The 16460-nt window shown below is 36.9% G+C and overlaps 1 protein-coding gene across 4 annotated transcripts in view; it reads right to left on the bottom strand.

The window, feature by feature from the left end:
• Positions 1-16460, bottom strand: part of LINGO2 (leucine rich repeat and Ig domain containing 2) — a 1194892-nt gene that overhangs the window by 511136 nt on the left and 667296 nt on the right. The window contains exon 5 of one of the 4 annotated variants that reach the window (XM_081104244.1): positions 5393-5469. The exons of the other annotated variants lie outside the window; for them this stretch is intronic. The gene's annotated coding sequence lies outside the window, so the exon portion shown is untranslated. The remainder of the gene's footprint in view (positions 1-5392; positions 5470-16460) is intronic. 4 annotated transcript variants of the gene reach the window in all.

Raw genomic sequence — 16460 nt, 5'->3', positions numbered from 1 at the left:
ATTCCAATCAGCACCTGAGGGCCTGGTAAACACGGCTAGCACACAGAATGCTTGGAAAGGTCCTCCACCTTTCCTGGGAGGAGAGGAAATAAATGCTAAACCGCAAAGAACCCCTAAATGAAACAAGCAGCGAACAACCTCAACATTGAGCAATCATCCTAAAAATCATTGTGGCTTCCCTGGTTTTATAAATTCATATAAGTATTAACCCACTACAATGGTTAACTACAAGTAATGAAAACCCAAGCAACTCTGACAGATAGAAACTTATTTTTCTCAACTCCCTTGGCTGGTTGAAATGCTCAGATATGGATGTCTTTAAGGACATAAGCAGCCGCTGTCCACCTGATCCATAGTTCCTAAGTTGTGGTCTTGTCCTGCTATATTTTCAAGCAATGATTTGCATTTCCAGACACCCGGAATATGAATTATCAAAAGGAAAAAGGCAAAGGGCTTCTGTTTATGAGGTTTTGAGTTTGTTAGTATTTTCACCTATATATTTTTTTTTTCACCAGAATATAATACATGGTCATCTTCCTTTGCAAGGGGACTCAGGGAAGGAAGTATTTATGGTTGACACATTGCATCAAAATCAATATTGGAGTTCTGCTAGTAAAGATGACAAGTGAGAATGGATATTGGCTAGGCATTCAGCTGAGCATACCACGGTAATCTAATGTAGGTCTGATAATATAGTTTTAGATGTATATGGGAAATGTATTACCTCTTCTCAACCCCTTCTTGAGACTTCACTAGCCATTTCAGATTAATTAAATTTAGCAATATAAATAGTTTGCATGTCACTTATTTGAAAAATCACTCAACCAATAAATATGTAACAAAACTCTTATATGCTAGAATTTTGAATTCACGGGGTATTCAAATTGGAATGAATTTTAACCTGGTCAGTAATAGATCCTCCCTTCCCCCAGCTGGTGGGCAGACTATGACCAAACCTGCAGCCCGGAAATACCTGAGTGATTAACCAGGTACCTTATATGGACTATACATTAGACCACCAATCCACACTTGCCAAATACCCTAAGCCCTTGTTCCTATATGGACCATACAGTAAGCCACCAATCAGTGTGCGCCGAGTACACTAAGCCCCCACCCCTTCCCATTCCGCCCCTCAAAAGGCGCGCCCACCCTGCAGGTGCTGCTGTCCTCCCCTTGTGAGGCAGCCCGGCAGGTCCTTCTCCTCTAATAAAGCCTGTAGTCCTGGTTTTAGGCCTCTGTCAGATTTTTCAGTCAGGTTAGAGAGAAAAGAGAAAGCAGGCTGAGTTTCTTTATTTGTTTTAAGGTGGGCACAAATACTAATTAATTCTAGATTTTGGTAGAAAAATCAAACTTTTCAAAGTTTAGAAAAATCTAAGAATTGCCACCAATAAAGAATAGAAACAGGATGAATAAATTGTAAACCAAAATCATCAACAACAACAACAAAGAAAAACAGAGCAAAGGACACTCCATACACTCAGTTAAACCAACAATGCTAAGGGGAGAAAAGAGAAATTAAGTGGGAGCTTAACAACTGAAAAAAAAATCTAAGCTAAGATACCTAAATAAGTAAAAAAATGTCAATAAACATGGTAATGTGAGTTTGTTAAGTTTTCCTATTAAAGGCCAAAGACCATCAATTTGGTGAAGGAAAGGTAGAAAAATAAAATCCAACTATGTCCTGTTTGTAAGAGGCATACCTAAGGAACACACATAACCACATCATACATACAGTTGATACTCATACTAGATGACCCTTGATAATTTATTTACCCCAAATTTATAAATCCTGTTTTATAATCCATATTGTTTGTCCATTTCCCTATGGATATAGAAAGTAATGGATTTTGAATGCATGAAAATTCACAGAAGAAAAGCAAATTGCCAATAATATACAACCCTGTGAGTAAGAATATAATTAAAGTGAGATGCAATGGGAAGGAAGGAAGGAAGGAAGGAGGGAAGGGAAAGAGGAAGAAAAGAAGAAAGAAAAATGTTGTTAATACAATCCTTATTCAACATTTGACTTCCCTCTTGTTATACATCTTCAAATGACCTCATTCATTCTTCTAGTTTCAACACTGAAGACTAAAAGACTATTACTTCCAACCTAGATCTTGCTAATGAAATTCAAGGTTTTTCATCCAAATGCTCATTCACTGAAATCTGAGAGGGTTCCAAACTAAACTCAGTATGTGAAAATTTGAAAATATATTTTAGACATATTTACCATTTAAGCCCCCAAAACAAACCCTTCTTAAAGGTATAAAATATTTATTTTAGAGGTTTAAACAATTATCTCACACTTATATGAATATTAAAATGATACCTGTTATTCAACATGTTCGGATTGACAAAATAAATTTTAAAGTGAGAAATTAATTAAAAGACCTAAAAATGCTACCCGGTTCTTGAATAGTTTATAATTTTATACAATACCAGTACGTGCAGTTATAAAAACAGTCCTGGATACACAAGTACTACTTTTTAGTGCTATAAAAATGCACTTTGGGGAGAGTAGCACATTATTGTTTAAGTGAAGCTCTTCATTAGATAGTATGAGAAAATGAGGCATGAAAGGACGATGGAAAAGCCTCCTTAATAGTTCCTGTGCAGACAATGTAGGCCAAAGACAATCAATAGCTATGCCTCATTTATTTTATGTCCATGAGCACTTAGAGGCAAAATGTTAGTGTTTGTTATCCTGTTGGCTTTCTTTGCTCTGCGTCAGTAATGAAAAAATGGATTTACACATTAAGGTGAATTTTTACAAATTTGACTCAAACAATAGGCTGTTATTGTTAACACATATGAAAAGAAATGCAGCTTATAAATGTAGTAAGTCTCCAAAATAAGCCAATCAATACAGAAGTTCATAAATACATTATAGAAATAAATGTATAAAATGTTCATAAAATTGTTACATAAAAAATTTAGAAGATGTCACCATAATTGATGAAAGAAATCCTGACATTAACATATTTCAGAGCTTATAGTTTTTAAATGGCCCATTGATGGTTTTTTTCAGCTGGAACTCATCTTTAGGTATCATGTATAACGGTCCACCTAGCATCACTTCTAAGGTGATGGAACACTGAAAATGAATACATTCTACTTAAAGTCAGAAGGCTTCTTTAATTATTACTGTTATATTAAAGGGAACAGAGGCAATGAGATAAAATCTTGGGAAAATAAAATTTGTGATCATAAAATATCTGTTTTCCATTAAGAGAATAAAACCTAAATGCCACATAAAAATGGATCAATATTAACTTTAATATAAAACAATTAAATGTTAATCCTTATACTTTAAACTAAGTGTTCTTTGGGTATTAGTAAAGAATAAACTTAGAATAGCAAAGTTCTTCCATAAGAAGGCCAGAATGAAAATCATAGCAGGAGGAATTATTGGGAACACTGTGATGTCAGTAAAAGGGGAAAGAAAAAAAAGGGGGGGGGCAGAAAGAAAACAATACAAATGATAACCAGAAAGATAAACCAATAAATAAGATGTTAGGAAATGCAGAACAATAGAAGCCAGCTTGTTGCAAACATAACTTGGGGGTTCTCCTGATATTTGTTGGAGAATTCAATTATTGCCCTTTACATTCCAATCCTCAAATGTAAAGAAAAGAATAAGGCTCCATGCAATGGAAAAACCATCATTGAATTTCAAACCGAAAGGATTTAGAGACAGGAAAAGGCAGTTAGGGAGGGGCCCATGGGAGAGGAATGCTTACATGAGGGACAGAGACAGCTCCGAGCTCCCATATTGTTTACCCTACATACAGAGGACAGAAGAATGTCACAAGATAAGGGGAAAAAGGAGGTGGGGGGGTGCACCTGGGGAGCTTTGAAACTGATACCATGCAGGGAAAAGGGGGACATTGGCCAATTAGGAAAAAACACAGGGGACACCAAATGAGGAAGGGTTCAATTAGAAAGTAGCACTTACAGACAAAGAAGCTGCCAGTATTTATAAACCCTGAGACAAAGAGACTCAGAGAAGGGTTTTTCTCATCTTGGGGACCCCTCCCCAGGGGGGAGTTTGTAGACACTTGCAATAAATCTCCACGCTTTTGCTTAAAATCTTGTAGTCTGGAATTTTTTATTCTTTAAACTTCATAGGACAAGAACCCAGAATCCAGCTTGCCATTCTGAGTATCAAAATCAATAGTGCGTACAATCATACTTCAAAATATATTTTCAGGAAAAATGTTATTTTTTGTTTGTTTTTAAAATATTTTTAATGATTTTAGAGAGAGAGTGAGGGAGAGGGAGACAGAGAAACATCCATGAGAGAGAGAACCATCTATTCATTGGCTGCCTCCTGCACACCCCCTACTGGGGACTGAGCTGGCAGCTAGGCATGTGCACTGATGGGAAATGAAACTGGAAGCTATGGTTCTTGGGACAACACTCAACCAACTGAGCCTCACCGGCCAGGGCTAAAGCTTAATTTCTTAAGGACTCAATTTCGAAAAGAATAAAATATATTTTCATGTATATACTAGAGGCCCGGTGCACAAATTCGTGCCTGGGTGGGGTCCCTCAGTCTGGCTGTTGACTGGGGCGACAGGAAGTTGGCCAGCTGTGGGAGGTTGGCTGTGGGAGCACAATGACCACCAGGGGGCAGCTCCTGCATTGAGCATCTGCTCCCGGGTTGTCAGTGTGCGTCATAGCAACCAGTTGACCGTTGTTTGGTTGTTCGGTTGCTTACGCTTTTATATATATAGATATTTACAATATTTTTAATGTTTAAAATGTTTTGGATTTCTATTTAGAATTTCCATTAGAATTTTTAATTTAGATATATTTACATTGCTATTTCCAAAACTGTAGTAATATAAGTAGAAAAATACAACTTTTCATGATATATAAGACATGGTGTGGCATAATGCTTCACAAGAGGCCTACTTCTAAAACGTGCCAAAGTTACCAGTGTACATATAAGGCTTTTAAACTGGGAAGATAGAAAAACAAGCCCCTACTGTGCCATGTCTATGTTGGCACAATTTAATGTGGTTGTTTGAAGAGTGTTCTTTTATCTGTTTCTAGTCTCACTGTTCTTTTGCTGCAAGATTTTTCCCACTAATTTTTTCTGAAAATACATTTAGTATCATCACAACATAAATAATTTCACACTGTTATTATAATATGTATAATATATCATCTATCTATATCTATTTACATATGTAAATAGATATAGATAGATATAGATAGATAGATATAGGTAGATAGATAGATAGATAATAAATATATAAATTGCCAGTCATTAAAAATAGCCACTGTCGAAAAAATAAACATGTTACTGTAAGTACCAAATTCAGTTTATAACTTAGCTGGGAAATAAGTTTGAGAAATGAGGAGAGAGTAAAAAGGTAGGGTGTACCTGATGGAAAGATGATGTGGTATAAGCTCAGGTGGAATTAGAAAGGCTCCACAGGACAGTCAATACAGGATCTACAGCTTGGAAAGAGGAGGCAGGGATCCCTTATAAGTAGAGAAAAGGCATGAGCCTAAAAGGACACCAATAAGACACAAACAATTGAGTAAAGGATTCAAGTTAGAGAGAGATGAAAAAATTGTTTTTAAATATTAACTTTTTTATTATATCACAACAACAAAATAAAAACCAGCCTAGGGATGGAACAGACAAAAGCAAGTCACTGAATTGGTTAAAAACATTACGTAGCTGTAATAATTTGGCCCTACATATTGAGTGAATTATCTGATGTTTAAAACATAAGTTTACAAGAAACAGTTTAAGAAACATAAGCTGAAGGGGAAAATATAAAATAGTTTTTCATGGAACAAAAGAGATTCTCAAATCGCAGAAAAGACTTTCAGGTAGGGACTTGGGCAAAAAGTAAATAAATGTTCCTCAGCAGCTTTGATTTAATCTTCATTGTCAACATTTAAGGATTTGGACAAGCAGAAGTTAAGAAAGCCATAAGCAAATTTGCTAGATATTTTTTATACTTTATAGTATTTTTATTGGTTTTGATGAGCTGAAAGTCTGCAGTGAAGATCTTAATTCAAGAACAATGACACATTGAGTTGGAAGGCCTTACTTTTATTATAAGCCAATCTATCTATCTATCTATCTATCTATCTATCTATCTATCTATTTAAATAGGTCAACTTATAATTATAAATGACTAGTCAATAAAAATGGAGCACGTTTTGTCCTCCTTGGGCATTTATATATATATATATATATATATATATATATATATATATATATATATATATATATTTTACTTTAGGTTAGCAATCACTACATTTAGCAACTAATATATAATCTTTATTAGTAAACCCTAGTTCTGAGGCTAATATTAGGACAAATCGGCCTAACATAGTTTTTAGATTCTTTATATATCAACCCATTGTAATTTCTATTTAACTCATTCTTGCATTAGAAGTCACATATTTTCTAATTCTCTCTCTCATTTTAATATTTCTAATTTTATTTCTTCAGAATAATAACAGAAAAAAGATAGGTTTACTTGGAGAAAAAAGTTCTTTGTTGGAACTAACCACCATTCAAAATTACTGATTACATCCCCTAAGTAAATAGCATTCCTCATATTTTCTTTTTAAACTTTTTAAAAATATACTTTTATTGATTTCAGAGAGGAAGAGAGAGTGGTAGAGAGATAGAACTATCAATAATCAGAGAGAATCATTGATTGGCTGCCTCTAGCAAGCCACACGCTGGGTAACGAGCCCTCAACCTGGGGTATGTGCCCTTGACTGGAATTGAACCTGGGACCCTTCAGTCCGCACGCTGATGTTCTAGCCACTGAGTAAAACCAACTAGGGCTGTGGTAGGCAAACTGCAGCTAATTAAGTTAATAACAATGTACCTACCTATATAGTTTAAGTTTAAAAAATTTGGCTCTCAAAAGAAATTTCAATCATACTGTTGATATTTGGCTCTGTTGACTAATGAGTTTGCCGACCACTGAACTAGTGCATTCATTCCCCCTATTTTCTAACGGAAGGGAATTATTCTTATGCAAGGATTCTTTTTTCTATAATACCTCTGGGTACAGCAGCACAACTTCACTAGTTGTACTGACCAGTGGGAAAATGCCTTCCTTCATTAATAATAACAATAAAAATATGAGTAAAAATATACAGAATAAGGAACTTCACCTATGAGATCATCACAGCAGTATTCTATCTTGAGTAATTATAATTTTCTTTTACATCCAAGAAATCTAAGGCTCACTCAGTTGATACTGCTCCACTTTACTAACAAAGCTACTTTAGGCAAGTCATCACTTGGAGGCTCAGTTTCTTCATTTGTTAGATGTGACTATTATCCTATTATCCTATTCAACCTGTTCAATTGTAAGAATAAGTTCTAATGAATTATTAATGAAGTAACATCCTAAGATTGCCAAAAATGACCTTTTTCCAGTTTTAATTCAGGATTTATTAGACCAAATATATATATAATAGAGTCCCGATGCACAAAATTTGTGCATGGGGGGGAGGTCCCCTCAGCCCAGCCTGTACCCTCTCTAATCCGGGACCCCTCGTGGGATGTCCGACTGCCCGTCTAAGCTGGCAGTCGGACATCCCTCTCACAATCCAGGACCACTGGCTCCTAATTGCTCACCTGCCTGCAGGCCTGGTCACCCCTAACTGCCCCCCACTGATGGCCAGGTCACCCCTTACTGCCCACCCCCACCGGCCTGGTCACCCCATGCAGCCTGCTTGTTCAGTCGTTTGGTCATCCCTCTCTAACCCCCCTGCTGACCTGGTCATAGGCAGCCATCTTGTGAGGGTGTGAGGGTTAATTTGCATATTACCTTGTTATTATATAGGATTCTGACTGTCTTTCTTCACTCATTTTAAACATATTAATTCACACCACATGAAAAAAGTCTGCTTACACTATCAGTTATAAAAAGGTTCATTCCCAGGCACCATAATTGTTTTCTGGGTATTTTTGCTACGTGGAAAGTTCAGGGTATAAGAACTGTTGTCTTGGTCACTTGCAAAGGTGTTTATTCCAGGGATAACCAACTCTAGCAATTTATTGCATCATCTTCTCTAGAGTCATTAGGCAATTATTACATACTTCCCTGTAGCACAGTAAAATTCAAAAGAACTACAAAGAAAAGAGAAAGCTCTGTGCAATGGAACACTCATAAGATTTGGAACTTAAACAAACAAAAGGCTTGAATCTCATTTTCATATTTACTAGTTGAAGATTCTTCAGCATCAAGGTCAAGGCAGGTAGCAGAGAATTATATCTTAAGAGATATTTCAAAGGAGATGCTCTATGAATGGCACCTCTAGCTGATTCAGGCCTTTTGTCCTGGATAGCTCAGTAGGAAGCAGGAGTAGATCTTAATGCATTTTGCAAGACAGCAAGCAGTTAAAAAAAAAATAAGCTTGGCTTTCTTTGCAATAACGAAAAAAAAAGCCTTTCCCACTCAAAATTCTTCTTTATTTAGTCAAATCCTTCAGGATGGCTGGGCATATTCCCCACTCTGTTGGAATAAACCACCATAGCAGTGAGAACTCAAGCTTCCCATCCCCAAAGCATTCATACTGACTAGTTCTCTCTCCTGAGCACCAAGATTATATATACAAATATATACACACTTTAACAGCTGATAGCTCAATTTTGAAAATGAAATGTATTTTAATAAGGACTGCCTTTATAATTGTTCACAGTGTGTTTATACATTTTTGGGATACCCTATAGGTCCTACTTAGCATCCCACTTGGATGTCTAATAAATAGCTCAGCTCTTCATGTGTAAAACTGAGTTCCTGGTCCTCTCTGCCCCAGAAAATGAAATTATATAATATGTGTTGATGGCAAAGATATCCAAGATATTTTTGTAAAGAAACAAGTCATGTTCCAGGACCATACATAAAGTACAATTCAGTGTTTATTAAAATAATGCATACATGTAATCATATACACCTACATATGTTTATATTTGTTTGGGAAACATCTGAAAGAATGTTCGCTCAAGTGATAACAGTGGATATATCCAGAATAAATGAATCCAAAGGCTTTACTGTCCTACAAAATATGAAACTCAACTATTAAACACTAGAAGCCCAGAGTGTGAAATCATGCAGCCCCGCCCACCTGCCCGGTCTTTGGTTGTTATGGTGTTAGGGCCACTGGGTTTTTATAATATAGATGTTTATAAAGAGACACTAATCGTATATAATAAAAGCCTAATATGCTAAGTGTCCGGTTGTCCATTCACCAAAGCGTAATATGCTAATGATATGCTAAGGCTGCTTAACCGCTCACTATGACATGCACTGATCATCAGGGGGCAGACAGTTGACCAGGCTCCAACCGATAGGTTAGCTTGCTGCTGCGGTCTGGCTGATCGGGACTGAGTGAGATAGGCCGGACATGCCCTGGAGCCCTCCCGCAGTCCCTCCCCGGCAGGCCAACCTCCCCCATCCCTCCCCATCCCCAATTGTGCACTGGTGAGGTCCCTTGGCCTGGGACCCATCAGGGTATGTTGGAGAGTCTGTTTCAGCCAGATCCTGCAGGCCAGTCTGAGGGACCCCCACTGATGCACGAATTTATGCACTGGGCCTCTAGTATTGTTATAATTAAGAATTATTAACTGGGAAACTGTAGCAAAATTAGGATTTGATTTTATTCATGGATTTTATTTTGTGCTTACAGAAGGTCTAGAATGGCAGTGAAGGGTTCATTGTAAAGGATTCATTGAGTAGATTTTGTCATATTTTAAAAGAAAAATGACAGGTATTTAAAATCAGGGTTTTTTCCTTAGTGTGCAGATTAAATCAATGTGGGGTATTCTGGACTCGTTGCAATCCTTGTAAATGATTTAGAATTTACAAAAGTACACTTGCGTTTTTAAAAGCACTCATTTATTTATTTAAAAATTATTGACATGAAACTATCAATACATATATTTTCCCTCATGTTACTTTAGTATTTAGCATTGTCCATTTGTTAAAATTTCAGTAATTTTATTGCATCCATTTGTATGCCAGAAGATTGCAGCTTTAATATATCATTATCCACATCAGAAAAGAACATTTGTCAAGTGCTCATTTGCATGTGCTATTCTGTAGGGCTCAATAGTTGGCTGATCTTTTACTCAAATGACTTGGAGAAGCGCATTACGATGTCACCTTCAGGCATGTGCTAAGTACTAAAGAAACTGAAGAAATGAAACTCTTCCTATGTTCTTCCTTTATTTTTCTCACAATCCCTTTTTGTTTTCCTTTGCACTTTTTTTTTTTTTATGTCTAGCCCGAGCTATTCTGTGTAACTATTTTCCTTCCTTTTACACTTTTATAACTAATGGAGTTGGGCTTTCATTAACCCCTAAATTATATCTTGAATTCCAGAATATACCTTCTTCTTTATTTTACTAGTAAGCAGAAGGTTGGTTATTTGAGTTCTCTTCTTGGTGGGGTGGGGGCTGGGGGGCAGAAGTTGTAAGACATTCTATGTAATTCTGCTTGTATTTAATACAGAAAACTCAAGTTGTGGAGCAGGAAGATATGAAATTTAACAGACAGAAAACAGGTTTGCTCCCTACCTTTGTTGACTTAATACACGAATGCCCTTTGGGTTAGTTTCTTATTTTACCTAAGCACTGAGGTCATCCTCTGTCGTATGCAAATGATAACTTTATGGAGTTGTGTGACTTACAGGAAGCCATGTGCCAGTACTGTAGCAGAGTCTGTGATATTGTACTGTGCTTTCCACAACCTAGACTCTCCCACTGCGGTCTAAATCAGCCTCACGCTGGCCTGCTTGTGACCTCAGGCTCTTGATTGCTCCTCTGAGTGGCATTCTAGTTTTCACGTGGAATCTAAAAACTAAGCTTAGCTTCATTTCCCCTGGCTGCATTTTCATTAGGCGACTACCTTTGGAATGGAGGCTTTACAGTCCCTCCCCCACACAAAGCATTTTAGATAATGAAACTCAGCCATTCTGCTTTGATCTTTATGCCTTAAAACTGCTTCCTACTGCTGTATCTTCTGTAGGCTTGCTGCCTTTAAAAAAGGTTTTCATTGATTTTAGAGAGAAAGGGAGAGAGATAGAGAGGAACATTGATGTGAGAAAGAAACATCGATCAGTTGCCTCATATGTACCATGACCAGGGTGACCTGGGATCAAACTCTCAACCTGGTTATGTGCCCTGAACGGGAGTAGAACTTGAAACCTTTTCATGCACAGACAACATTCAACCAACTGAGCCACATCGGGTAGGGTGGCATACTGCTTTTTTATTGAAGAACTGACCAATGACCACCTTTTGAAATGCTGCCTGGAATATTTTCCTGAATGGGTATTCTTCAAAGCAGTGGTTTGCACCCATTGTCTCCACTGAAGATGCTTAAGAGAAAACATGGCTTCACATATACTGTTTTGGATGTAATTGTGCTCCCCCAAAATTCATATGTTGAATGCTTAACACCCAATATGACTGTATTTGCAGACAGGGCCTACCACTGGGTAATAATGGTTAAATGGGGTCAAAAGGGTGAGCCTTAATCTGATAGGATTGGTGTCCTTATAAGAAGAAGAGACACCAGAGGAATCTCTCTGTCCTCATGAGCGAGGAGAGACCATGTGGGCCCCAGTGAGGCAGTGGACATCTACAAGCCAGGAAGAGAGCTCACCAGAAACCAACCCTGACAGAATCTTGACCTTGGACTTCAGCCTCCAGAAGTGAGACTATTGTCCCTGTTTCAGCCACCCAGTCTGTGGTTATTTTGTTGACAGGCCTCACAGGCTAAAACATACCTACTCTAGATTTCGGTTGCTCTAATATTTTAACAAAACCTACATTATTTTGCAGAGAAATAAAATAAATAGAACTACAGTCAGTTCACAATAGTTTCATAATGATAACTGATATCCTGACATTTACTCAGCCTGCAGTGTGATAGGGAAATGACAGTTGTACTCAGGCTTTATACAGCCCTATCCTATAAAGCGCTGAACTATTATTTATAGCTTGGAAATGTAGAAAATTAAATATATTTGTAGAAATTGAGATGTGTTATTGATAGAATTCACTGAATTTCTTAAACATAGTTATTAAAATATATAATGCTTGTGCAATATTTTAGCTCTAATGACCATATGCAAATTTTATTTGTTGCAAAGAGGCAAATAAAAGTGGGCAGATGTGGGTATTCCTTTCTTGTCTGCCAATCAAATAATCGATTTATATTTATTCCATCACTACTGTGAGTTAACTCCAGCGTAAGTTGTTAGATTGTATCAAAATTAATATTTTTAAAATAAAATGTATTTAGGACAGTACTTTAAATCCACAGTGTTTCCTGTAAAAACTGCATTGCACATGACTTTGCAGGGTGCTTCCTAAGACATGGTGTCCCCTCAAAAATGTATATGCCCTTTAAAAGCTGATCATTCCATTTCAAAAATAAATTGTATTTTAATAAATACTGCCTTTATAATTTTTCAAAGTGTGTGTACACATTTGGGGGGGCACCCTATATTCTTAGTTTCTGTCATCTCTGTTTATATTGAAGTTCATGCAAATGGCAGTTACAAAATCTGCTTTTTCACTACAAGTTATTTATATATTTTTTATTCATGATAAGAAACATCTGAGTGAATACTACTGTTTTATTGTCACTTGAGTTCTACAATGAAATATTTTGTTACATTTTTTTCCTTATAATATTTGAACACTGTTTTTCTTGTTTTTAGCCCTTAAAATGCATGATCTTTACTTTTACAATCAAATAAGTGTTTCTGCAATTTGCCATCTAAGTAGCTTGGACACTGTGAATAAAAAGTGCTGGTTGACCCCTCGTCAGTTTGGCTTAGTGGATAGAGCAGCAGCCTGTAGACTAAAGGGCCCCAGGTTCCATTCAGGCCAAGGGCACATGCCTGGGTTGTAGGCTCAATTCCCCTCTCCCCCGGTAGGGGACTTGCAGAAGGCAGCCAATCAATGATTCTCTCTCATCATTGATGTTTCTATCTCTCTATCTCTCTCCCTTTCTTTCTGAAATCAACAACAAAAAATATTTTTTAAAATGCTGGTTGATTCTAATTTTATCAACATTGTTTGTAAACAATTCAGACAGTTTTCCTATAAAATTTAAATGAAAATAGTCTGTTTTCCTCTTTATGTATATGTTCTTCACATACCAGGTATTACAAATGTCTTGGAAGAGATAACTAATAAAGTATTTTGGCAAAAATTAGATGTTAATCACATATGAAATCTTTATAAAAGGACATAACAACTTCATTGATGTATATACCGGGAAATTTTATGTTTATTAATTCTTCCCCCAAATAGAGGGAGCTTCCTGTATAGGTGGGGTCATTTCAAAATAATTTTTGAGATACTTTACTGTCTTCATGGAAAAGAGACTAGAAACTAGATTTAAGTTCCAACTGGCTGTTTTGGGAAATGAGAGAGAAGGGGTACAGCATCCCTCTTGACAAAGACAGTTTTGGGTAGGGAGGGAACCATAGGTGGTTCTGAAGGCACAGATCCTGGGGCCGCACTATTCCTGGCTCCACTTCTTCCTGACTAGGGGCCCTGGGGAAGTTACTAGGATTCTTTTTCCCAAGTCTAAGGTAACGACAATAATAGTACCTATTTCATAGACATGAATAAAAATCAAAGGAAAATATGTGTAAAAACTACTGAGGATTATCTGAAAGTCATTGTTTATTGCTGTTAATGATGCTGTTCTTCTTGTCCCTACTGTTTATTCCAAAGCATCTTAGATTTCAGTATCTCCTCAGTAAGGTTTACAGCCTAGATCAGATGACATGTCAGTACCTTTTTTTTTTTTTTCTGTCAGATTCTGGAGGGTATTTAAAACATTAAAAAACAGTAAGATCTGTTCTGAGGTCATTTCCTTTCTTTATCAAGTTTTAGTGTGGATACCAGTTCAGAGTAATTTCAAAGTAATGTAAGTATGTGAGGGGCATACGTTGTCAGCCAGAGTCTATGGCAATGTGTGTAACTCGATTATCAAGGTGTTGGAACAGCCTGGCAGATACCGCTTAGCCCTTCATGCCTCGTAGGCAGAATAACTACCTCAATTTTTCAAGGTGATTAAGCTGATTAAATAAGAGCACTGTGATTCTTCATTCATTTGTCTTCCCTTAATCAGATGGAAAGGTCCTTTCTACAAAGAAATCTACCTGGTGTGACTTAATCCTTCTATTCTTTTCCTTACCCACAACCCAGCCACTACCCATTTTAAGAAAGCTAGATTTTCTAATCTAACACTAATTCTAAGACACTCATTTCAAAATTGTGAGCTTCCCCTCCTTTCCTTTGAACTGAAAACATTTAACAGACTTTCTAAGAAATAAATGCTTGAGCACAAACCTCTGAATGCCATTTAATCACTTCTTTCAATCAATTCACATGCTCATTTATGAGAATTGCTGTACCTGTTAAGTACTGAATTAGAAGGATTGGAGGGGAGGAAGACACTATTAGGAAAACCCAGAAAGTAGTTCTACCTGAAACGTTTATGAAAATCTATTGCAAACACACTTAAAACATGGCAAATTGCATTTTAATTATTTTGTAAATGTACTGAAATTAAAGAGCATTTGTAAAGCAATCATCTAGAGTTGAGGAGGTATAAATTAATCACGTGGTTATACTGAATATTCAGAAATTCAGGTATCCTTAATTGAACAATAATAATTTGTAAGCAACAGCCGAACTTTCTGGCACATGCTCGGGACTGCTTGGAGCATTTTTTCACGCTGCGGAAATGTTTACTCTACCCAGCAGCCTATTTCCCCAATAGAAACACAATGGAAATTCAAACACAATAAATCATCCCCAAGGTACCGAGATTCAAATGCCACAAGTGCTTTGATTCACTTTGCTTCAGGGGTGGAATGTATAAATTGAAGAACTTTTACATATGTTAGAACATAGCTCTTTGGAAATGAGAAAAGCAAAGCCAATTGGATTCTGGACTCTTATTTGTGTGTCACTCTGTATTACCCCTGGCAGTGAGTCACTGGAATAGCCCATCCATTCCCAAAGTGCCAAGCATGCCACAGGACAGTCATTGCACCTGTACAGCCAGCAGGAGGGCCTCAGAGAGATTCAGAAGCAGAAAGGATCTAGAGGGGCCCAGGACTGCCACCAGTGGCAGTGGTTGCGTGTTGATCTATGAATCAGGAGGTCACAGTTTGATTCCCAGTCAGAGCACATGCCCCAGTTGTGCACTGGATCACCAGTGTGGGGTGGGCAGGAGGCAGCTGATCAATGATTCTTTCTCCTCACTGATGTTTTCATCTCTCTCCCTTGCCCTTCCTCTCTGAAATCAATAAAAATATATTTTAAAAATGGGAAGAGGATTTCAGAGATGAAGTGAATTAATTCTGGCTTTCCAACAGTTAAATCAAAAAAGAAAACTCAGTTTCAGTTTTCATTCCTCTCCACAATTCAATAGAATATATACAGCCTATTTTGCATATGCAAATTTATTTTTCTGCCTCTGATTAATGAATCACATGCATTTGCTTAATTTCTGTCGCACTTATACTTTTCTTGTACTATTGTGTACTATAAATTTTTGTGTTTTAAAAGAATATTGTCAAAAGATTTTTTATTTTACTCTTAAAATCTTTATTGTTGAACGTATTACATATATCCCCTTCCCCACATCCACATTGACCTCTTCTAGCCCCCACACCCATCCCCCACCCCAGGCCTTCACTACCCTATTGTCTGTGTCCCTGGGTTATGCATATATGCATACAAGTTCTTTGGTTGATCTCTTCCCACCCACCCACCCTCTTCAGCCTTCCCGCTAAGATTCCACAGTCTGTCTTTTCTTTTCCTTATCTCTTCAACATGTTGTTAAGTTAAATAAAGAGCTGTTGTCACCGATATAGCATCATTCAGTTAGGACTCTCCTGTTTTGAAAATGCTAGGCTATATAGAGGTTAAGATGTTAAAGCAATTCTAGGAAACTCTGTTCTACTTAACCAATCATTTATTTTTCATGTACTACTGTGGTTGCTACCATCAAATGCTCCTGTTTATGGAAACTCAGGGTACTACAAAAATACAGCCCAATAAATGAAGTTTCTGAATAATAGAACTCCAAGATAAGAAATGTTACTTTCATTGTACAACCTTCACTACACCTATGATTTTCAGGAAGAAAAAACTAGTTACAAGCCAAGTCTGTAGTTTGTCTTTTCATCCACATTATATGGGCTTTTTGCAGAGCAATAGTTTTTAATTTGGTGGGGTTAAATTACAAAGCTTGATGGGATATGCTTTTGGTATCAAGTATAAACTTTTGAGTAGCCCTGGATCCCAAAGATTTTCTTCTATTTCCTGATGTCTTATGATTTTATGTTTTATAAATTTATTTTGGTGTATAGTATGAAATTTGGTATAAAGTATTAGGACAAGGTACAATTCAAGTTGTTTTTTA

This window comes from Myotis nattereri (genome assembly GCF_964212035.1).
Source record: "Myotis nattereri genome assembly, chromosome: 12".
Classification (NCBI taxonomy): domain Eukaryota; kingdom Metazoa; phylum Chordata; class Mammalia; order Chiroptera; family Vespertilionidae; genus Myotis; species Myotis nattereri.
Note: the sequence above shows the minus strand (reverse complement) of the source record. Positions and strands in the feature narration are given on the sequence as shown.